Here is a 25,158-nt window from a genome sequence, read left to right as displayed (position 1 = left end):
TTGCCTATAATAATAGTTACCACTCAAGTATTGAGATGGCGCCATTTGAGGCTTTGTATGGGAGACGATGTAGATCACCGGTTGGTTGGTTCGAAGTAGGCAAGATGTCTTTGTTGGGCCCCGATTTGGTACTTTATACTTTAGAAAAGGTGAAGATCATTAGAGAAAGGTTGAAGACGGCTCAAAGTCGTCAAAAATCCTATTCTGACACTAGAAGACGGGATCTTGAGTTTAATGTGGATGATTGGGTGTATCTGAAGGTTTCACCCATAAAAGGTGTGGTTCGATTTGGTAAGAAAGGGAAATTGAGCCCAATTGAGCCCTAGGTATGTAGGGCCTTATAGAATCGTGAGACGTGTTGGTAAGGTTGCATATAAGTTGGAATTACCATTGGAAATGGCTATGATTCATCTGGTGTTTCACGTGTCTATGTTGAAAAAAAGTGTGGGTGATCCTAGTTCCATTGTACCTATGGGAGTAGTGAATATTGAAGAAAACTTGACCTATGAAGAAGTTCTTGTGGAAATTTTGGACCGGCAGGTTAAGAGATTGAGGAACAAAGAAGTTGCATCTGTTAAAGTCCTTTGGAGGAATCAACAAATAGAAAGTGCAACATGGGAAGCGGAAGCGGATATGATTAATAGATACCCTCATATTTTTCCCTCTACCTAAACCTAAGGTATTAAGTTGTCCTTGCTCAATTACTTAAAATCTTTGCATCTCAACTTTTCTTGTCATATGCTTGTAAAATTATGAAATATGTTTTAAACAATATTTTAAATTATACTGTTGCATTAATGATAGGTTGTTTGTTTATACTCTACTCTAATCAAGTTAAGTCTTTCCTCATTCGAGGATGAATGTTCCCAAGGGGGAGATAATATAACATCCCCTAAAACCGTTGTATACGATATTTCAATTCTCGCCTAAAAATGATACAGCCTTTGTATTTTGGATATAACTTTTAATAGGTTTGTCCAAATTGGGTGATTCAAATTTCTGAATAACCACAAGATCTTTACCTACAACTCTTGTGAAGACCATATTTTAAGTTTCGGAGGTTAAGTAGTTCAAATAAATTAATTGTTGTAAGACAGAATGTTGTGACGGAAAGGAGTGTTTATAGAAGAAAACTCATATCTTACTGTAAGAATATCCAAATTGGTAGATTCTTGAATGACATAAAACTAGACTTCTATATCTACAATTTTTATGAAGACACTAAATCCTAATAAGGAATTTATCCTGTTCAAACGCAGCTCCGAAAAGAAGTATTTTGTCAAAGATAACTCATTTCACCTACCATGGAAAGATCTAGATACATTTGACATCACTCATGACATAAATTGTCCTCCATTTAACATCATCCACGACATCAATATATTCTATTAAATTTTCAGATTTTTCTTTATAATTATTTTATTTATTGTTAGGTCTCTCTTTCCCACCTATAAATACCCACCTTATTTCCTCATTTTATTCATCAAGCTTTCTCAAGCAAGTCTTCTCTCTATAAACTTCTTTACACTTTCTCAAATATAGTTTTAGTTCTTAGTAGTGAAGAAATACTATTCCGGTGATTCATATACTCCGGGTAGTACACAAAACGTTTCGGCGAGGAGAAAAGCTAGGAATCAAGAGTGTTCATTAAGTCTTTCAGTTCCAACTAAAGCTTCAGATTCCAGGTATGTAAGGCTTCAATGAGAGTATTCATTCCACTCTCATGCCTAAAGTATTTTAATTATATGATAAACTATGTTTATTTTCTTTAAGTTTTACTCTAAGTTATGTGGGTGTTTATCCATGGGTTCTTCCACCCATGTAGTCCAAAAACTCTTTCAATTAAGTCTCTTGATTTCAAATAATATTTTCTTATGGTAATTCTTATTTTTACTGAATAGTATAAATCATGGTTAAACTAATAATTATTGGTCTATTTTGATGCAACATAATTTTATATGTATGAATTGATGGTTTGCAAGTAATTCCTCTATTTATCTATTTAAAGGTTCTTGAAATTCATGGTGGGTTGTATAAAGCATGATTTTTAATTAATGGATTTCAAAGTATTTATGTATATTTATTTACATACATATTTGCAAGTTGAAGTGATTTGAACCCACCTAGTTTTACTATGTTTTTAATAAAGTTTGACTTAAAAGCTTTGACTCCAAATAAATGTTTATGAAAGCAATATCTATGATCAAAAAGGGATTCTTATTAAATGAAAGAATGATGAAATGATATGAATGATGGATTCTTTATGCAATAAGGACAATTCTTACATATTTGAATGATCAAATGTTTTAATGAGCTATTCTACTGAAAATGATGTTTGAATTCTCAAGTTATATGCTATGAATATTTTGAAGTATTAAACTATTCTGTGGGATTGACTTAGCACCGAATGAGGCATTGAGGTGGGATTCGGTAAGAGAATCCTAGTAGCAACCCCTTGTCTCATTAACTATGTGCCAACATAGGAGCCCTTGTAGGCTTAGGCTAATGGATCCTTAAATAGCCCTTAAAGTTAAAGTTAAAGAAATGAATGAAGTTGACGGAGTTCTACCCGGCAAGTAGTCTCTCCGGCCAACGTAGGGGGTTATGTTGGATTCCTTATAATAGCTCGCATGGTCTTAAATGTCGGTTATGGTTATTTTCCCACAAAATGATTATTTTAAAGGATATCCATATGATTTATTATACATGTATTACATTATGTTCCATATTACATAAATGTTATAATGTTTCCTCAATGTTCATGCATCCTTACATACTTAGTACATTCAAAGTACTAACGCATACTCTTTTGCCTACATGATATCACCATGTAGGGATCGGTGCTCCTCCTCGTTCTCCTCCACGTGGCTAGTTAAGATTTCGTTGAAGACTACTTTTGGTGAGTTCTCATGTTCCGGGAATAATACTCCTTTATCTTTCTAGCTTATGATATGTTAACATATTTTACTATGGCATTTCCTCTATTATGATTGAGGGTGAGCTAGGGACTTGTTTTAGCCCCGTTAAATCTAATAGTTAGAGGTATTGTTGGACATATGTAAGTTGAATATTTACTATTTTGATTTCCGCTTGTTTATTTATCATCATTACCTATGAAAGGCTAAAAGAATGCTAAGAGACTTTTTTGAGGTACTTTTGGGTTTTTCATTCGCCATGTCACGTCTAGGCCCTAGGCTTGGTTCGTGACAGATTTAGACCTTTTTCCATCTTGATTCTGGGTTTTAGTTTCATCTTAAGTATGGAAGTTGTCTATTTTAAGTATGAATTAAAAAGCCATTTAAAATATGATTCTTGGTTCTCTTGATTATTGGGTCTTTACCCTTCTTAATACTTGATTATTTTTATGTGACGGCATGGCGTACATATTAGACAAAACATGTTATTTAATATCTTATAAAGTTAGTTGTATGAATTATTGACACTTATACTTTTAAATATTGGATTTGATACTCTTGATTTATTTGATTTTTTGATTTATTTATTATGTTTCAATTGTGCTATTCATGACCCGAGAAGAGTAATTGGAAAATCTAAAGGCTTCAAACTTATAGTTTTTACACCACTAAGCTTTATGCTAAAGCTTAGCAATAGTTGTTTCTAGTGTACGAAATGTTCGAGGAGAGACTTGAAGTTGGCCATTGGAGATAAAGCTTTTGGGAGCTACAAGAAATATCACATTTGCATATAGGCATCTGTATTTTATAGTAGTTTTGGAGAATGTATACGATCTATGGGGTGCTTGTGTATAAGTGGTGATGTATTTATTTTCGAGAGTTGATCCATTCATGACATCATGGGTTGTAACTTAGATTTGGTTGCTTTTTTGTTGTTTTGGAGCGTGTAAATCCAAGTCTTGTATATGTACTAAATTTATTATTTGAGTTGGAATAGTTTATAATGTGAACTGTAGTGATATAAAATGCTACATGGAAGTCTCGGCAAAAATTAGAACTTTTAGTTTGGTAAATTGAGATCAAATAAATTTTAAAATTGAAAAATCTTACACCTTTAACCATTTTGAATGGGACAAACTTCTCTACTAGATCATATTTATAGGTCTTATGCAAAGATTTTTAAATGTCGCAAGTATGATATATGTTTTTTTTAAGAAGTAACATTTCCCAGGAAGGTCACTACAAGTATTGGTATCGGAGCCTAGGTTTGTGGTTCTAAGACTTTTATTGTGATTGCTTGCATACTTGCCTCCTTTTTAAAGGTTTGGGCTATAGTATTTGTTCACTATATGGTTAATATTATCTTTAATTCATGTAGATTGCATATACATCATGTACATGCCCCTAATTCAATGTTATCTTCCCTTTTGAAGGAATTAAGTTATGGCCACTTCTTCTAATAGACCTATGAAAGCTACTCGTGAAGGTATACGTGACTCTTATTCCCAACCTCATGCACTAAAAGTGGTTGGCCAATAGTCCTCAGATCAATATATTCCCCGTACTAGTGGGTATGAAGTGGGAAACCAACAAGGTGTAAGACCTGGTCCACATCCCCACATGAGCCGTAGTACTCAAGTTTTGAATCCTCCTTTCCAACAGATGGCTGAACTCTTCCACCGTATGGATGAAACGATGCATGATCACAATGGGATAAACTTTAAAATAATAAGGAAAATGGGTGGAGTTGAGTTTGAAGGAAGTATTGATCCCACTGATGCTGAAGAATTGCTTGAGCACATGAAGATGCTGTTTGAGTAGTTGGAGTGTTCAGATGTTGCCAAATTCAAATATGACATCTCATTATTACAGAAGGATGCTTATGACTGGTGGGTAAGTGTGCTAAATGCAAAAGCAAAACCTCCAGTTCCTACTTGAGATGATTTTGTTAAAGAATTTAATATGAAATATGTCCCCGCCTACTTATTATGATGCTAAGAAAAAAGAGTTTTTGAATCTAAGACAACAATGCATATCTATCGCTGAGTACCAATAAAAGTTTCTTAAACTTTCTCATTATGCTGGAGGTATTATTAATGAGGATAAATATAAGTGTAGGAGGTTTGAAGATGGTTTGAACGATTCCATCAAAAAGGGTGTGGTAATCCTGCAACATGGGAACTTTTGTAAATTAGTTTATTCTTCTTTTACTGGGGAAAGACTTGATAAGGAAGAAGCTAGTAAACATGAGAAAAGATTCTAGAAGCGTTGGTCAAATTTTAAAGGTTTATCCAAAAGGAGAAGGTTTGATGATTCTAAGGTTGGTAGTGTCAACGAGTCGGCTCAACAAAAGCAAAATAGTCATATTTTTCTACAACTAGCACTCTGAGTTATATCCAAGGCAAGACTCGAGTTTCCACTTGTTCACAATGTGGAAAGAATTATTATGGTACTTTCAAGAGAGCTTCTGGTGCATATTTTAATTGTGGGAGCTTTGATCATAAAGTAAAGGATTGTTTTAATCCTAATAGTGTTCCTCCCTTGCGCATTGAATGCTCAGTTCAGAAGCCTTCTAATAATACTCCTCAAAACAATAGAGGTGCAATACCTAAAAACACCTAAATAGCAGGAGAGAGTGGAGAAAATCAAGCTAGCGGGTTAAGAAATATTGCACTAGCTTATGCTATGAGGCAGACAGATGATCAAGAGGGACAGGACGTGGTTGTCGGTAAATTTCACTTATTTGGTTATGTGTGTTTACACTATTTGATTCTGTCTCTACATATTCCTATATTTTTTCACCACTTGTTCTTCCTAAAAACGTGAAATCTATAAGACTTAACTATGATGTACTAGTTGAAAGTCCTTGCGGTTACCAAGTTGTTTGTAATTGAATTTACCAAGCTTGCCCCTTTGTGATTCAAAACCTAGTCTTCCCTTATGATTTGATTGAAATGCCTTTCTAAGATTTTGATATTATTATCGGGATGGATTGGCTTACAAGTATCATACAGTAGTGGATTGTAGGTCTAAACATGTGAGTTTTAAGGATCCTGCATTTTCACACATTATTGTACAAAGTGAAAGAGCATTGACATCTAGTATTATTTCTACGGCCTTGGCATAAAAGACGATTCGTCAAGGTTGTAGTGCATATCTTGCTCATATAATTGATATATATGTGGAGATTCCTAGTCTTAAAGACATACCTACTGTGTGTGACTTTCCTAAAGTATTCCTAGAAAAGTTTCCTGGGTTGTCACTGGAAAGTGAACTTAAATTTTCGATCTAACTAATTCTTGGATCTACCCCTATTTCCTCACTCCTTATAGAATGGCTCTGTTAGAATTAAGGGAATTAAAAACTCAATTACAAGAACTTATTAAGAAAGGTTTTATCCATCTAAGTGTTTCTCCTTGGGGATCCCCTATGTTGTTTGTAAATAAGAAAGATGGCACTCTGTGACTTTGTATTGACTACAGACATTTGAAAAAAATAACAATCAAGAATAGATTTCCACTATGAAGGATCAATGATTTGTTTGACTAGCTGAAGGGTGATAATTTATTCTCCAAGATTGATTTAAGTTTTGGTATCACCAACTACATGTTAGAGAGAAAGATGTTCTTAAAATTGCTTTAAGAACTCAATACGGTCATTATGACTTCTTGATGATGCCATTAGAATTGACTAATGCTCGTGCAATATTCAGGGACCTAATGAATGGAGTATTTAAGACTTATCTTGATCAATTTTTAGTTGTCTTTATAGATGATATTTTAATATATTACAAGAGTAGTGAATATCATGATAAACATCTTCGGATTATTTTGCAAATTTTAAAGGAGAAACAACTTTATGCTAAACTTTCCAAGTGTGAATTTTGGCTTAATGAAGTAGATTTTCTGGGACATGTTGTATCAATCGAAGGTGTGAAGGTGGATCCTAGTAAAATTAAGTCATTGTTGAATGGAAACCTCCCAAAAGTCCAACTGAGGTAAGAAGTTTCTTGGGCTTAGCAGGATACTATAGAAGGTTTGTGAAAGGCTTCTCCATTATACCCTCTCCTTTGACTAGACTCCTGAAGAAGGAAGTAAAGTTTACTTCAAATTACAAATGCCAAGAGAGCATTGAAAAGCTCAAATCCTTGTTGACACAAGCTCTTATACTTACTCTACCAATGGAAGGGAAAGAGTATGTGATATATAGTGACGCTTCTCATCATGGTTTGGGAAGTGTTTTCATGCAAGAAGGGAAAGTTATTTATTGTGCCTCTCTGAAATGTAAAACCACATGAATTGAATTATCCTACTCATGATATAGCACATGAAATTAAGACAATACAGATGCCTTGAACTCATCAAAGATTATGACTGCACGATTGACTATCATCCAGGTAAAGCCAATGTGGTTTCATACATCTTAAGTCACAAATCCTTCGCAAGCTTGTATCTGAATCCTTTTCCTTTGCTTCTACAGTTAAGAGCCATGAATGTATGTTTTACACTTGATTCATATGGTTTGGTTGTTGCTAATTTGCAAGTCAAGACAATATTATTTGAACAGGTGAAAAAAGCGTAAAAGTTAGATGAGAAACTCATAAAATTGACCAAAGAAATTCAAAATGGGGAAAAGCTTGATTTTACATTAAAGGAGGATGATGTCTTGTTTTACCAAAATAGGTTATGCATTCCTCATGATGAAACATTGAGGAGAGAAATCACGAATGAAGCACATGTTTCACCATATGCAATGCATCCCGGAGGTACAAAGATGTACTAGACCATCAAAGAATATTATTGGTAGAATGGTATAAACAAAGACATAGCGGAGTTCATTTCAAAATATTTAGTTTGTCAATAAGTAAAGGCAGAACATCAGGTTCAGTTGGGTTTCTACAACCCTTGTCAATATCAAAATGGAAATGGGAGAGAATAACTATGAAATTTATTTCTGGACTTCCTCGGACTCAAAGAAATAATGATGTAATATGGGTGATAGTGGATAGACTAGCAAAGAGTGCTCACTTCTTGACAGTCAGAATGGATTACCCACTTGAGCGTAGCTGAATTATACATTAATGAGATTGTAAGACTGCATGGGATCCGTGTTTCTATTATATCTAATCGAGACCCAAAGTTTAAATCTAGATTTTGGGGTAGCTTTCAGGATGCCTTTGGTACTAAATTGAAGTTTAGCACTTTGTTCCATCCCCAAACAGATGGACAGTCAGAAAGAATGATACTGTCACGACCCAACCCCGCAGGCCGTGATGAGTGTACGAACTGGACATTTATGTGTACCCCTGTTAACTATAAGTAAACCTGCTTCTTGTTTGAGTTATAACATACCAACAGACAGCCTATGGAAACACAATGTATAAGACGATGAGGCTATCGTAACATGTAGGGTCATTCCATAATGAACACACACGTGAGCCGATAAGGCTTCCATAACAACGGGAATGACCCAAAACATAAGACATATAGGCACAACTATACACACATACATATATAACCCACATACATGTCCACAGACCTCTAAGAGTAAGAACAGTAACATAAGGAGGGATAGGGCCCCCACCGTACCTGTGAACAAATAAATATATACATCAAGGGTTAGTACCAAAGTCTAGGCTCCAGCACAATAGAGCACCTCTAAACTACTGAGTGGGACTTTTACGCTGGTGGATCCCTAAAGTGTGTATCGGTACATGCGGGCATGAAACGCAGTCCCCCCGAAAAGAAGGGTCAGTACGATATGTGTACTAAGTATATATAGCATAAAATACCACAAAGAGTGCACAGTTGACATAAGGATGCAGGGAACAAGTGTAACCATTAATAATCACTGTATCTGCATCTTGTAAAATAAAGTTATGTATCTCAGTGTCATATTTTGTACCCAGCCCATTGTGGGACTCGGTGTTACAAATATATCAATATGTTAGCATATACGTACATATACCATAACCTAACCTTTTTGGGACCCGATCAATAATCATGTCATCTTACCATCATATACATATATCATACTCGGCCCTTTATGGGACTCAGTCATACTCGACCCTTTATGGGACTTGGTCATACCCGGCCCTTTATAGGACTCAATCATACTCGACCCTTTATCAGACTCAGTCATACCCGGCCCTTTATAGGACTCGGTGAATACTTATATCATCTTATATCGTACCCAGCCCTTTATGGGACTCAATCTCACCCGACCCTTTATGGGACTCAGTCATTCCCGGCCCTTTATGGGACTTGGTAAATACTTATATCATCTTATATCTTACATGGCCCTTTATGGGACTCGGTCGTACCCAGCCCTCTTGTGAGGGACTTGGTGGAAGATATATTAATCATATGCATAAGTAGAGCAGTGAGTGACCATATGCAAGCTAAATCATTATCTGAGACTCCATGAAATAGCCAAGTGAACCGTCACTTGAAGATCCGAGTAGTAATTGTCTTGTGTACCCTCTAAGGATTATTAGAGATCATATTAAGTGGAGCCTCAGGCGTCATAGAGGTAAATCAAGATAATGCTACAGAGCTTATGCAATCGGAGATATTTATCGCCCTAGAGCCCTTAGAAATACGAGCTTGCGTATCCAGTGACTACCCAACATATGGAAGGCTCGCGAGTAGTAGTTCAACTGCCTTAGGACCTTTAACATTCAGAAGTGAGTACAAGCCATGAGTTACACCCGGAACCTAGAAATGGAATTACCTTTAACTCATATCGTATACCGCTTTACTTACATTAAGCCATTTCAAGAGAAGGAAGGGATAGGCTTCATGTGTACTACCTTTAGTCATGTAGAAGACTTACAAGACAATAACTCAACTATCGCAGGAGTTCTAACATCAAAAAGTGAATAAGATTTATGAACCATACTCGGGGTTCTATGAATGGAATTATCCCCACAGTACATATACCAACCACTTATGACTAAGACATGCTAAGAGAAAAGAAGAGATAAGATTTACATACTCTCTACTTCCCCTCATATAGTCGTCATACACATATGTGTCGTGGAACGTACGACCCGATCCTTAGATAGTAACATATATTCTACTTGGCCCATCAAGGGACTCAGTACTATAAACATTTCATCATAACATCATAACTTATGTCAAAGACATATCAAGAGAGAAGAAGGGTAGTTTTACATACTTATGCCAAAAATATGCCAGGAGAAAGAAGGTAGCTTCACATACCTCTTACAGATTACTCTTAACCATGTTCACCTCCTCGTCTTTTGAACCTATTTAACATGAAAGAAATACTGAGGTTAATACCTTTTCACGTTCCATTTTCCAACTCCACAATCAAGTATCCATAGAAATTATTTTCTTATCCACTTCCCTTGACTAGTTTATTACTAGTTCCGAGGTTGCCGGAAATCGGGCAGCATCTACCCTATAACTTACCCTATCCCAATTCTAATCTTAGAATCCATATTACCAACAACAACCAGTACCTATATACAACCAGTAGCTATATACAATCCTACCTCTTACAGATTACTCTTAACCACATTCGCCTCGTCGTCTTCTGAACCTATTTAACATGAAAGCAATACTGAGGTTAATACCTTTTCACTTTCAATTTTCCAACTCCACAACCAAGTATCCATAGAAATCATTTTCTTATCCACTTCCCTCGACTAGTCTATTACTAGTTCTGAGGTTGCTAGAAATCGGGCAACATCTCCCTTGTAACTTAGCCTATCCCAATTCTAATCTTAGAAGCCATATTACCAATAACAACAAGCATCTATATACAATCAAATTAGTCTAATACGATGAAATAAAAATTCTACATAACTCGCCCAAAACCACGATACCAAAAAAGGTTGTTAATCTCTATTACATAAAACCTTTAACATGACGAAATGGAGGGTCGTATGGCTGCAACCAGAAGTACCCAAACCCATTTTAGAATATTTACAGCCCTTCAACATGCAATCAAACACCTCCAACCTGCAGCACCACAATCACAACACCCTACTCGACTTCGATTTAACTATAGCGACTTCAATTTAGTTTGTTTCTAACGTCAAGCATCCTTATATAATTTTTCCACTTCCAGACTCATTTAAGACATGTCATGTACCTCATAACAACATCATAAACTCCAATTTTAAAGGAAAAGCCTTACCTTTCCCGAACTCGCCAAAACTCGTCAAAACTCGCCTCGGAAGTTCTCCTAGAGCGGCTGAAACTTCATGGCTATTTGTTATCCTCTTGGCGCTGCTCCAAACCATAAATTAGAGAACTTACCTTTTTTTCTACCAAAATCCGTATCTCTCTTTCTCTCTAACTTAAGGTTTCTCTTCTTTTTTTTTCTAGAAATTTCCTTGGATAAGAATGACTTCTTTTAGATAAAGATGACCATAAAAGTCATAAAACATATATATAGATATATATATATATATATAGGCTACTTTAGGGGTGACATGTGTCAACCCCTAAGTTGTGACATATGTCAAGCCCTCATTGGGCCAACACACCACCTCATCCAACCATGAGCTTCCACGTGGTATGTGGGGGCCCACTCCTTCCTCCAGCTGCTGCCACGTGGCACCTCCACCTGCTGCCACATGGCACTCTCTCATGCTACCATGTGTTACCCTTTTTTCCCCCTCATGGGTTCATAATCTTATCTTACTTTATGAACCTATGTAATCTCTGCTACATAAGCTTGGTATATACTCAAGTAGCTTAAGTATGTAAGATTTCCAAGTTGGTATCTTAAGTAACTAAGTCGAGTCCTATGACTCATTACTTGGTCTCCAACTTCTTCCGGATTCTTACGACCCTATTTCCAATCTTCTCTATTAAAGGGTATCGCATTCTCCCTTCCTTGGAGTTATTTGATGATGTTATAGATTATCCGTCTCACATGGTGACTTCCAAGAAGCTTAAGAACCTTTCAAAAAACTTAAGAGCCTTTCAAGAAACTTAAGAAGCTTATGTAACTTAGAAACCTTCTAAGGTACAAAAGTATGAGGTATAACATCCTTCCCCCTTTAGAAAATTCATCCTCGAATGTGAACTAAAACCTTTCCTCAAGATCTTATACAGATTACAGGGAAATTTCTTTCTATTACAATAACACATACTTTCCTCACGTAACCAATATAAAAGTTTAGAAGTTGGGATTACCTATAGACGTAGGGAATAGGTACAGGTACTTGAGTTTCATTTCCTTTTTAGCTTCCCAAGTCATCTCTTCGCGATTCTTATTTTGCCACAGCACCTTGACGGAAGCTATGTCCTTAGTCCGCAACCTTCTAATCTACCAATCTAGGATGGCGATAGGTTGCTTTTCGTAGGATAACTCCTCTGTGACCTAGATATCATCTATAGGATATACTCAAGATGGATCACCAACGCACTTGCTAAGCATTGATACATGGAAGATTGGATGTACTGCTTCTAGATCCCTTGGTAGGTCCAACTCGTAGGCAACCTTGCCTATTCAGCGAAAGATCTGGTAAGGACTAATATATATCGGACTCAGCTTCTCTCTTTTTTCAAAACCTCATTACTCCTTTCATGGGTGATACCTTCAATTCGTAGCCATTTATTCCCTTTTTTTGTTAGATACTCGTACTTATTGATCACGTCTATCTTGAGTGCTCCCTGCAGTAGCCCTTGTATTCTTTCAGTCATTGGCTATTTTTGTGCCCGAGGAGTTTCATATTACCCCCATATCCCTTGGAAAAATCATTCCTTGGTATCACCGACCCTTCTGAATCCTTCTAGTATGTTATCCAATATATGAAGCACATGATTCTAGATAGCCCATAAGTTCATGTCTTCCATCCATAAGTTATTTTAGTCGCTTAATAACCAATAAAAGGTTACCATAAAGCATCTTATAACCCCTATCAGAAGGAAATTAAGATCCAATAAGCACCACAATACTGTTTAGTGCCTAACTTGTATAGTTTCCCTCTAGGTTTATTCCTGAGTCATGAATAACTTATCTAGTTCACCACTAATGGTTGAGGGTTCTATATTTTCCCACCAAAGTGGAACCCAATTGCTGGACACCTTGCCCTCCAACAGGAGTTTTCCTCTGACCTAAAACTTCCTAAGTAAACATGGGGCCTCCTTACCAACAAACGGAGGGTACCCCAATAGCTTTAGTTCATCATAATAGGGGAACTCGGTATCAACTTCCAAGCCATATGATACACTTATAGGTCATTCTTTTATCTTTTCTAGAAAATTTCGGCAAAGTTTCCTCTATATTCCTTAATATCCCCAACCTGCACTCCGGAAATACCAACAATGTCATGCAAGGCCAACGTATATATACATCTATATCATATCATATCACAGACACAATTCCTCACAGGGCCAATATATATATATATATATATATATATATATATATATATATATATATATATATATATATATATATATATATATATGTTTATAGCATCTCATATCCCAGCCGCACAGGGCTTCCTTCATTAGGCCATAACAAAAATGACAAATTGCCCCATATAGCTAGCAAAAACTATACCCATCACCCCCTATACCAGTGACCGATCTGTCCCCAGTTCAACTCGGTGACCTAGGAGGTGAAGTATGCTCCCTATCTCTATCTGGTTGTCATTTGCTTATATATCCCTCGTCATCTTACTTGCTTGAATCCAGAAGACCTAGATACCCAGGTAATTCCTGGTTTACCGACGACCAAGATAGAGGGATCGAATATGCCGTAACACTCACCATAGGAGTCGGACTGACATAGTTCTCAGTCATAAGAACCGCTAGCGTGGCTTCCGGAACCACTTCCCTGGTCATCAACTGCTTTAGGGAATTTTTCATTAGGCCCTCCGAGGGATCGGTCTCAATAGCATACTTGGGGTCTTCTGAAGGATCGGTCTCAATAGCATAATCAAGTCTTCTGAAGGATCGGTCTCAATTGAGTAACTGAGACTCCGCCTGCTTGATCCTAGAGCTTGGGGTCCTAAATGTACCCTAGGGATCTTTTCTGCACCCCCTCTATTATCTAGAGCTGGCCTTTTTATTCTTAAACTCAGCATGTACCCATTTGCAAGAAAGGAGGTCAGAAACTAGCTTCCCTTAGAGGTATGACCGTATACCTCGTAGTCCGTTAGGGAGGGATCATCCTAATAGAACATCTCTATTGCATGATCTAAGACAAAAAAGAAAGATAATATCCTAAATGTCATGTAGCCTCCTGTTTATAGATATGGTGCACAACACACCGATAAAAAAGACTTTACTAACACGGACTTTGGATATTCCAAGGAAAGACCGCTCTAATACTATTTTTATCACTACCCAACCCCGTGGGCCGTGATTTATGCCCGAACTGGACACTCACGTGTACCCTTTCTAACTATGAGTAATCCTGCCTACTATTTGAGTTATAACATACCAACAGACAGCTTAAGACAACACAACGTATAAGCCGATGAGGCTATAGTAACATGTAGGGTCGTTCTATAATGAACACACGTGCGAGCCGACAAGGCTGCCACGACAAAGAGAACGACCCAAAACATAAGACATATAGGCACAACTATACAAACGTACATATATAACCCATATATATGTCCACAGACCTCTAAGAGTAACATAAGGCAGGACAGGGCCTCCATCATACCCATGAACAAATAAATATATACATCAATGGTTAGTACCAAAGTCTAGACTCCAGCATAATGGAGTGCCTCTGAACTGCTGAGTGGGACTTCTATGCTGGCGGATCCCCAAAATATGTATCTGTACCTGCAGGCATGAAATGCACCCCACCCCACCCCAGAAAGAGGGTCAGTACGATATGTGTACTGAGTATGTAAAGCACAAAATACCATAAAAAGAGTACAGTTGACATAGGGATGCAGGGAACAAGTGTAACCATTAGTAAATTACTGTAGATGCATCTTGTAAAAAGATGATATGTCTCTCAGTGTCATATTCTATACCCGACCCATTATGGGACTCGGTGTTACAAATATATCAATATGTCATCATATGCGTATATATACCATACCCGGACCTTTATGGGACCCAGTCAATAATCATGGCATCTTACCATCCTAATAGAACATCTCTATTGCACGATCTAAGACAAAAAAGAAAGATAATATCCTAAATGTCATGTAGCCTCCTGTTTATAGATATGGTGCACAACACACCGATAAAAAAGACTTTACTAACACGGACTTTGGATATTCCAAGGAAAGACCGCTCTAATACTATTTTTATCACTACCCAACCCCGTGGGCCGTGATTTATGCCCGAACTGGACACTCACGTGTACCCTTTCTAACTATGAGTAATCCTGCCTACTATTTGAGTTATAACATACCAACAGACAGCTTAAGACAACACAACGTATAAGCCGATGAGGCTATAGTAACATGTAGGGTCGTTCTATAATGAACACACGTGCGAGCCGACAAGGCTGCCACGACAAAGAGAACGACCCAAAACATAAGACATATAGGCACAACTGTACAAACGTATATATATAACCCATATATATGTCCACAGACCTCTAAGAGTAAGAACAGTAATATAAGGCAGGACAGGGCCTCCATCATACCCATGAACAAATAAATATATACATCAATGGTTAGTACCAAAGTCTAGACTCCAGCATAATGGATCGCCTCTGAACTACTGAGTGGGACTTCTATGCTGGCGGATCCCCAAAATATGTATCTGTACCTGCAGGCATTAAATGCACCCCACCCCACCCCAGAAAGAGGGGTCAGTACGATATGTGTACTGAGTATGTAAAGCACAAAATACCATAAAAAGAGCACAGTTGACATAGGGATGCAGGGAACAACTGTAACCATTAATAAATTACTGTAGATGCATCTTGTAAAAAGATGATATGTCTCTCAGTGTCATATTCTATACCCGACCCATTATGGGACTCGGTGTTACAAATATATCAATATGTCATCATATGCGTATATATACCATACCCGGACCTTTATGGGACCCAGTCAATAATCATGGCATCTTACCATCATATACATATATCATACCCACCCCTTTATGGGATGAGGTCATACCCATCCCTTTATGGGACTTGGTCATACCTGTCCCTTTATGGGACTCAGTCATACCCGGCCCTTTATGGGAATCGGTAAATACTTATACCATCTTATATCATACCCGACCCTTTATGGGACTTGGTTATACCTGTCCCTCTTGTGAGGGACTCGATGGAAGATATATTAACCATATGCACAAGCAGAGCAGTGAGTAACAATATGCAAGCTAAATCATTATTTAAGACTCCATGAAATAGCCAAGTGAACTGTCACTTGAAGATCCGGGTAGTAATTGTCTTGAGTACCCTTTGAGGGTCATTAGGGATCATATTAAGTGGAGCCTCAGGCGTCATAGATGTGCATCAAGATAATGCTACACATCTTATGCAATCAGAGACATTAATCACCCTAGAGACCTTAGGAATACGAGCTTGCATATCCAGTTACTACCCAACATATGGAAGGCTAGAGGGTAGTAGTTCAACTTCCTTAGGACCTTTAACATTCAGAAGTGTGTACAAGCCATGAGTTACACCCGGAACCTAGAAACGAAATTACCTCTAACTCATATTGTATACCGCTTCACTTACATTAATCCATTTCAAGAGAAAGAAGGGATAGTCTTCACATGTACTACCTTTCATCATGTAGAAGACTTATAAGAGAATAACTCAACTATCGCAAGAGTTCTAACATCAAGAAGTGAATAAGATTTACGAACCACACTCGGGGTTCTATGAATAGAATTATCCCCACAGTACATATAACAACCACTTATGACTAAGACATGCCAAGAGAAAAGAAGAGAAAAGATTTACATACTCTCTACTTCCCCTCATATAGTCGTCATACACATATGTGTCGTGGAACGTACGACCCGATCCTTAGATAGTAACATATATTCTACTTGGCCCATCAAGGGACTCAGTACCATAAACATTTCATCATAACATCATAACTTATGTCAAAGACATATCAAGAGAGAAGAAGGGTAGTTTTACATACTTATGCCAAAAATATGCCAGGAGAAAGAAGGTAGCTTCACATACCTCTTACAGATTACTCTTAACCACGTTCACCTCCTCGTCTTTTGAACCTATTTAACATGAAAGAAATACTGAGGTTAATACCTTTTCACTTTCCATTTTCCAACTCCACAATCAAGTATCCATAGAAATTATTTTCTTATCCACTTCCCTTGACTAGTTTATTACTAGTTCTGAGGTTGCCGGAAATCGGGCAGCATCTACCCTATAACTTACCCTATCCCAATTCTAATCTTAGAATCCATATTACCAATAACAACCAGTACCTATATACAACCAGTAGCTATATACAATCCTACCTCTTACAGATTACTCTTAACCACATTCGCCTCGTCGTCTTCTGAACCTATTTAACATGAAAGCAATACTGAGGTTAATACCTTTTCACTTTTAATTTTCCAACTCCACAACCAAGTATCCATAGAAACCATTTTCTTATCCACTTCCCTCGACTAGTCTATTACTAGTTCCGAGGTTGCCGAAAATCTGGCAGCATCTCTCCTATAACTTACCCTATTCCAATTCTAATCTTAGAATCCATATTACCAACAAGAACCAGTATCTATATACAATCAAATCAGTCTAATACGATAAAATAACAATTCTACACAACTCGCCCAAAACCACGATACCAAAATAAGGTTATTAATCTCTATTTCATAAAACCTTTAACATGACGAAATAGAGGGTCGTGTGGCTGCAACTAGAAGTACCCACACCCCTTTTAGAACACTTTCCAGCCCTGCAACATGCAATAAAACACTTCGAACCCACAGCACCACAATCACAACACCCTACTAGACTTTGATTTAATTATAGCGACTTCAATTTAGTTTGTTTCTAACGTCAAGCATATTTATACAATTTTTCCACTTTTAGCCTCATTTAAGACATGTATTATACCTCATAAAAACATCATAGACTCCAATTTGAAAGAAAAAGCCTTACCTTGCCCGAACTAGCCAAAACTCATCAAAACTCACCTCGGAAGTTCTCCTAGAGCGGCTGAAACTTCGTGGCTATTTGTTATCCTCTTGGAATTGCTCCAAATCATAAATTGGAGAACTTACCTTTTTTTCTCCCAAAATCCGTAGCTCTCTTTCTCTCTAACTTAAGGTTTATCTTCTCTTTTTTTTTTAGAAATTTCCTTGGATAAGAATGACTTCTTTTGGATAAAGATGACCATAAAAGTCATAAAACATATATATAGAGGCTACTTTAGGGGTGACATATGTCAACCCCTAAGTGGTGACATGTGTCAAGCCCTTATTGGGCCAACACACCACCTCCTCCAACCATGAGCTACCACGTAGCATATGGGTCCCACCTTTTGCTCCAATTGTTGCCACATAGCACCTCCAGCTTCTGCTATATGGCACTCTCCCATGCTGCCACGTGTCACCTTTTTTCCCCCTTTTGGGTTCGTAATCTCGTCTTACTTTATGAACCTATGTAATCCTTGCTATGTAAGTTTGGTATATACTCAAGTAGCTTAAGCATGTAAGGTTTCCAAGTTGGTAGCTTAAGTATGTAAGGTTTCCAAGTTGGTAGCTTAAGTAAGTAAGTTGAGTCCTATGACTCATTACTTGGTCTCCAACTTCTTTCGGATTTTTATGACCCTATTTCCAATCTTCTTTATTATAGGGCATCTCATTCTCCCTTCCTTGGAGTTATTTGATGACGTTATAGATTATCCGGCTCATATGGTGACTCCCAAGAAGCTTAAGAGCCTTTCAGAAGCTTAAGAAGCTTACGTAACTTAGGAACCTTCCAAGGTACAAAAGTACAGGGTATAATAGATACAAATTTTGGAGGATATGCTTCGATCTTATATTATTGAGATTGAGGGTAGTTGGGATAAACACTTGGATTTGATAGAATTTTCTTACAATAATATCTACCAAGAGATTATTGGAATGCCTCCCTATAAAGTCTTATACAGAAGGAAATGTCGGACCTCTCTTTGTTTGAGTAAAGTTGGTGAAAGAAAACTTATTGGTTCTGAAATTGTGCAATAGATGGAAGACAAGGTAAAAGTGATCAGGGATCGTCTAAATATTACTTCTGATAGACAAAAACCATATGCTGACCTTAAAAGGGGTTATATTGAGAATCAAGTTGGTGATAAAGTATTCTTAAAGGTGTCTCCATGGAAAAAGATTACAAGATTTGGCCAAAAAGGAAAATCTAGTCCTCGATTTATCGAACCTTATGAGATACTTGAAAGAGTAGGACCAGTTGCATATAAATTAGCTTTTCCTCTGGAGTTGAACAAGATCCACAATGTCTTCCACATTTCGATGCTCAGAAGATACGTTCTGATCCATCTCATGTTCTTCCAGTTGAATCTATTGAGGTTGGTCCAAACTTGACGTATAGAGAAGAACCTATCCTGATTCAAGCTCATGAAATAAAGCAACTTAGAAGTAATAGAATCTCCTTAGTAAAGGTAACTGGGAGGAATCATTATGTAAATAAAGCCACATGGGAGCGAGAAGAAGACATGAGGACCCAATATCCAAACTTGTTCAGGGACTAAAACAAGGTAAATTTCAAGATAAAATTTCTTAAGGGGTAGCGAGTTGTAATGTTCCTAATTATATAAGCTAATATTCACAGTTCGATGTGATTTCTTAACAACTAGAGTGGGTGTTACTCACAGTTTAGGAACTTGAAATTTTGTAATATTTAAAAAGTTGCTTACCATAAATTGCGACTATAACTTAAGGGATTGTATTGGGATATTTATGTAAAATACTAATTATAAATACCTTTAATTTGATAAAATGAGCTTATATATATGTGTGTGTGTGTGTGTGTTTATATATTTTGGGAAGCCACTTTATACATTTTGGGAAGGTAGGTTATAGTGATAAATATCACTTTAGAAGGCCATATTTTCCACCTCCTCACCAAATTTTGGTTACTTAAAGATAAGGAAACCCTTGAACAAACTTTTTTTCATGACCCAACCCTGTAGGCCATGACGGGTGCCTGAACTGGTCACTCACGTATATCCCTGCTATCTGTAAGTAAATTTGTCCCCTATTTAAGTTATAGCACATCAACAGGCAGGAGAACATATAAGCCGGCGAGGCTTATTATAGGAACCACTGTACATACATGCATATACAACCCATACACAACCCATATACATGTCCACAGACCTCTAAAAGTAAGAACAGTAACATAAGGCGGGACAGGGTCCCTACCGTACCCCTGAACAAATAAATATATACATCGAGGGTTAATACCAAAACTAGGCTCTAGCACAATAGAGCACTTCTGAATTTCTGAGTGGAACTCCTACACTGACGGATTCCCAAAGTGTGTATCTTACCTGCGGGCATGAATGCAACCCCTCCTTCCCGAGATAGGAGGGTCAGTACGACATATGTACTGAGTATGTAAAGCATAAAAATTATAAGGAAATTATAGTTGGCGTAGGGATGCAGGGGTCAAGTATAATATTTAACCATTTATCTTACTCGCATCGTATAAAAGAAAGTCATACATATTACCATCACGTACTGTGCTCGGCCTATTTTGGGGACTCGGTATACCATCTACATCATTCTATCATCATATGCACATATATATTATTAGCACTATGGAACGTACAGCCCGATCCATTTATTCATGTATATAGTAAGTATATGCCGAGGAATGTACGACCCAATCCACACATTGTATAATAATATCGAGGAACGATGGCCCAATCCACATATCATATAGTAATGCCAAGGAATGTTCGGTCCGATCCACGTATCATATAGTAATGCCAAGGAACGTTCGATCCGATCCACATATCATATAGTAATGTCGAGGAATGTTCGGTCCAATCCACATATCATATAATAATAATTATATTATAGCTAACCCGAGACTCGGTGAAAGATGAATTATAGTATACACGAATCAAGTAGTGAGTAACTATATACAATCTAAATCATTATCAGAGAATTGACAATGTAAGAAGATTAAGCTATCGTCCGAGGACCAGAATAGTAGTGTAGCCATCTCGAGTGCCTTGTAAATGCCATTGAGGACTATATCACTTAGGATCTCGGGGACCCTAGACATGTACTAAAGTAATACTAATAATTCATAGAATCAGGGATACCCGTCGTCACATAGTCCTTAGGACTAGGAGCTTATGCATCCAGTACTTCTCAACCTATGGAGTTCAAGGAAAGTAATTCAACTTACTACAAGAGTTTGACATTCAGAAGTGAATAAGAGATACGGATTACATTTAGGAATTAAAAGTGGAGTTACCCCAAAGCTCGTATCACATTTTACGTACAATTAGGACATGCCAAAGGAAGAGAAAGAATAAGCTTTACCTAGTCTCTACTTTTCCTCAAGGAGTCATCATTACATATATCATACCCGGACCGTCATGGGCTTAGTATCATAACCTTATTATTGCATTACTTTACCCTCATATCACCACACTTATGTCAAATACATATCAAGAGGAAAGAAGGGTAGCTCTATGTACTTATGCCAAAATATGGCAAGAAAAAGGAGATAACTTCACATACTTACTACTCTCCATCATATAGAAGCCTTGAGAGGCAATAACTCAACTAGTATAGGAATTCTACCATCGAGAAGTGAATAAGACTTATGAGTCATACTTGGGGTTATATGAATGGAATTATCCCCACATTTCGTATATCAATCACTTAAGGCTAAGACATGCCAAAAGAAAAGAAGGATAGCTTCACATACTTATGCCAAAGACATGCCAAGAGAAAGTTTCACATACTTATGCCAAATACATACCAAGAGAAAGATTCACATACTTATTCCAAAGACATTCCAAGATAAAGCTTCACATACTTATGTGAAAGACATGCCAAGAGAAAGCTTCACATACCTTTTTTGGGATTAATTGAAATACGGCTTACCTTGATACCTCCTTAACCTATTTGACGTGAAAGTAATAATAAGATTAATAGACTTCCACTTTCCAATATCCCACTCTACAACCAAGTACTAATAGGAGTCATTTCCTTATCCATTACCCTCGACTAATTTGTTACTAGTTCAGATGCTATCAAAAATCGGGCAGCATCTCCTCTATAACTTCAACATTTCCGAGGTTTCAACTCGGTCAAAGTGTCAACAACCATACCAAAAACAACAACCATAAGCATATATACAAGTAAACCACCTCAACATTACACAATATAACTCCAAACAACTAGCTCAAAACTACGATACAAAAATAGAGTTTTTGATCTTTATTTCACAAAATCTTTAACCATACCAAATGGAGGGTCGTGTGGATGAAAAAATCAGAAACCTCACCCTTTTTAAAACACTTTAAATCCCTTTAACACGCAACCTAACCAACTTCACCTGTAGCACCACAACGACATCCCACTACTCGACTTCGATTTAGCTATAACCACTTTAATTTAGTTTATTTCTAACGCCAAGCATCCTTATGCAATTTTTACACTTCCAACCTTATTTAAGACATTTAATATACCTCATAACAATATCATAAAATCCAATTTCAAAAGGAATCCCTTACCTTGCCCGAAACTCATCAAACTCATCGAAACTTGCCTCGGAAATTCCTTTAGCGTGCGTAAAATTTCATGGCTGTTTTCTAACGTTTTGGGATGCTCCAAACAATAAAATTTCATTACTAACATCTTGGTACACCCTATATAATTAATTCACAGAGCAAAATTAAAGAACTCACCTTTTTTTTCCTTCCAAAACCGTGGCTCTATCCCTCTCTAGTTTCTTCTCTTCTCTTCTTTCTTGTTCTTGAATTTTCTAGATAAGTAAGGAACTTTAATAAGTCCTAAGACATATATATATATAGGCCACCTAAGGGGGTGACATGTTTCAATCTCTAAGTGGTGACACATGTCAAGCCCTAAGTGGTGACACATGTCAAGCCCTCATTGGGCCAACACACCCCTTTCCTCCAATCATAGGCTGCCATGTGGCACTCTCTTTTCCCCTAGTGGGTTTATAATCTCATCTTACTTTACGAACCTATGTAATGCTTTCTACGTAAGCTTGGTATGTACTCTAGTATCTTAAGTATGTAAGATTTCCAAGTTGGTAGCTTACGTAAATAAGTTGTGTCCTACGACTCATCATTCGGTCTCCAACTTCTACTGGATTCTTATAACTCTATTTCCAATCTTCTCTACTATGGGGTATTGCATTCTCCTTTCCTTAGAGTTGTTTGATAGCGTTATGGATTATCCATCTCACATGGAAACTCTTAAGAAGCTTAAGAGTTCTTAAGAAGTCTTAAGAAGCTTTCAGAAGCTTTAAGAAACTTTAGGAAACCTTAAGAAACTTAAGAGGCTTACGATCCTTCCATGAAACTTAAGAGCCTTTCAAGAGACTTAAGAATGCATTCCAAGGTACAAAAGTACGGGGTGTAACATCCTTCCCCCCTTTAGAACATTGATCCTCGAATGTGAACCAAAACCTTCATCAAGATCTTATACAGACTATATGGAGAGTTTCTCTGTTCCATTACTATAACATATACTTTCATCAAGCTATCCCTATCAGAGTCCCAAAGGTTGGGATTACCTGTAGCGTAAGGGGTAGGTATGAATACCTGTATTTTATTTCGTCTTCAGCTTCCCAGGTCATTTCATCGCAATTTTTATTTCCGCCACAACACCTTGATGGAAGCTACATTCTTAATTCACAATCTCCTACTCCGCCGATCCAGAATGGCGATAGGTTTCTTCTTGTAGGATAACTCCTCTATGACCTGTATATCCTTTACAGGATATACTCGGTCTAGATTACCAATACATTTTCTAAGCATTGATACATGGAAGGCTGGATGTACTACTTTCAGATTCGGTGGTAATTCTAGCTCATACGCAACCTTGCCTATTCGGCAGAGGATCTGATACGGCCAATGTATCTGGGACTAAGGTCCTTTTTCCTGCTGGATCTCATTACTTTCTCTGTGGGTGGTACCTTCGGAAATGCCCAATCATTAACTTGAAACTGTAGAAGTCGATGTTGATTACCTACCTATGAGTTCTGTCGATTTTGGGTGGATAATAACCTCTCCTGTATGAGCTTCACCTTCTATACAACTTATTAGACCATGTTCGAGACCATTAATCGTGTTTTACCAATATTAACTAACCAATTGGCGACCTACATTGTCTTCCCTACAAAGTCTCATATGGGGTCATCTGGATACTAGAATAACAGTTAGTATCGTAAGTAATCTTGACAGATAGTAGATAATTGTCCTAGATACCTTTGAAGTCAACCGTATAGGCTCGCAATATATCCTCTAGCGTTTATCTCATAAGCGTGATCTGTCCCTCGATCTGAGGGTGCAATGATGTACGAAGACCTATCTGTCTTCCCAATCACTTCATGGACTAATCTATAGTAGTTAGCTATAAATTGGGCTCCTTCGTCCAAGACACCAACTATGAGAACTCCGTAAGGTCTCACCACCCTCTCGACCTATAAATTCACATTATCTCGGCTGAACAGGTAGTCCTTGATTAAAGGAACATGGGTTGATATTGTTAATCTACGGATAATATTTCATATAGAATTATCTGTCCATGGAGTACAAAGTGAGTCTTGTAGCCAGGGTTGTATTGTGGAATCTTCGACCTCGTGTATTACTTCTTGCCTTTATTGGATGACATCAATTGGTACCCCTACCTTTTTTGGTTTTGTTCTGCTACCAAGCGATGTCAAAGTTCCCCCACACAATGACCCCTATAGTCGTTCTGTATTTTGCTTGTCACTAGTTGGTATTATATTGAACAACTGTGGCACACAAGTGCATCATCCATTGGTACTCAGCTAATCTAGCTCGTTTTACTCGAGCCCTTATTTTTCATCCTCTTTTTACTTCTAAGAAAATTTTGGTAGAGTTTGCATGCAGTAGATACTAACAATGCCTCACAGGGACAACATATACATGCATATCACGGCCACATAGGGCGCCCAATACAACAAAAAAGGAGATATATATGATAGGGGGGAAAAGTCTAGATCTATTGATATATATACACCCTAGAAGAAGATTAATGATATACTTGTAACTACATTGGTGGCGCCTCTTGATCCAACAAATAGAGTTTTTAATCTT

This window comes from Solanum dulcamara, chromosome 7, assembly GCF_947179165.1.
Source record: "Solanum dulcamara chromosome 7, daSolDulc1.2, whole genome shotgun sequence".
Classification (NCBI taxonomy): domain Eukaryota; kingdom Viridiplantae; phylum Streptophyta; class Magnoliopsida; order Solanales; family Solanaceae; genus Solanum; species Solanum dulcamara.
Note: the sequence above shows the minus strand (reverse complement) of the source record.